We start from the raw sequence: 1,005 nt of genomic DNA, 5'->3' as shown, positions 1-1,005 counted from the left end.
TTTGGTCGGTGGATGAAGCATGGAGGGGATTGTAACCATAGCAAAGAAATGAGATATGACGGGATCAATGTGAAGCTAATGTCCTCCCATGTACACTATCACATAATTCACAATAAAGCATTTTAAAAAAAGAATGTTTTGCTTCCTCAGGATGTGTTGGACAGAAGAGACCTACCTAGATTCAAGGGGTGGAAATTAGGAGAATGAGACAAGACAGTGTCAATCTTGTGTCTAAGGAGACAATCTACAAACAGGGGACATCCTGTAGATGGGAACAGCTAAGGGACCAAGCAAAATGATTCCTATCATCTGCTTTTAACATATCCTTGGAGCACTATAATCCCCTATGGTGTCTTCAGACTTTCAGGAAAGAATTATTAAATACAGGGACAAGAGTGGTCCTCTTGGAGTACAATACAAATGGGAAAGAGCTTTAGCAACAGAACACAGAACAGAAGTTTTCACTGGAAAATCCCAGAAGGGATCCTAAAGAGAAAAATAACAAACCATATTCAAGATTGATTTTCAGGACAAGTAATTGCTCCCCAATGATCAGAAATATCCAAACTAAGACCAGACTTCTTGGAATCCTGCAAGATAAAGACTCAGGCTATGTTATTTGGCACAAAAGAGAGAAGCAACCAGGTCCTCCATCCTCTCCACGGTCACCATATAGAGGCACCAGGTCATGGAAAATCTAAGTTTTCTTCTATTCACCTGTCAAAAAGATTTCACCAATAAAACATTTTTATGTTTACTTATGTACTTTTGTACTCTCCATATGAATTCTACATTTTCTTTATTCTACTCACAAACCAATCATTCCTGCCATTTCCAAATTGCCCCTTTAGTTCAGTAACATGTTTATAGGTCACTTCACTCTACTATTCATTTGTTGTCATTTGATCATTGGAATTGCTTCCAATCAACATACCCAGTGTTTTGTTTTGGAGGGTTTTTTTTCCCATTGGGAGGCATTGGAAAAAGCAGGAAGGAGCAGGTGCT

The sequence above is a fragment of the Chrysochloris asiatica genome, unplaced genomic scaffold (genome assembly GCF_000296735.1).
Source record: "Chrysochloris asiatica unplaced genomic scaffold, ChrAsi1.0 scaffold00108, whole genome shotgun sequence".
Classification (NCBI taxonomy): domain Eukaryota; kingdom Metazoa; phylum Chordata; class Mammalia; order Afrosoricida; family Chrysochloridae; genus Chrysochloris; species Chrysochloris asiatica.
The sequence above is the reverse complement of the archived record's forward strand: the minus strand, read 5'-3'. Positions refer to the sequence as shown.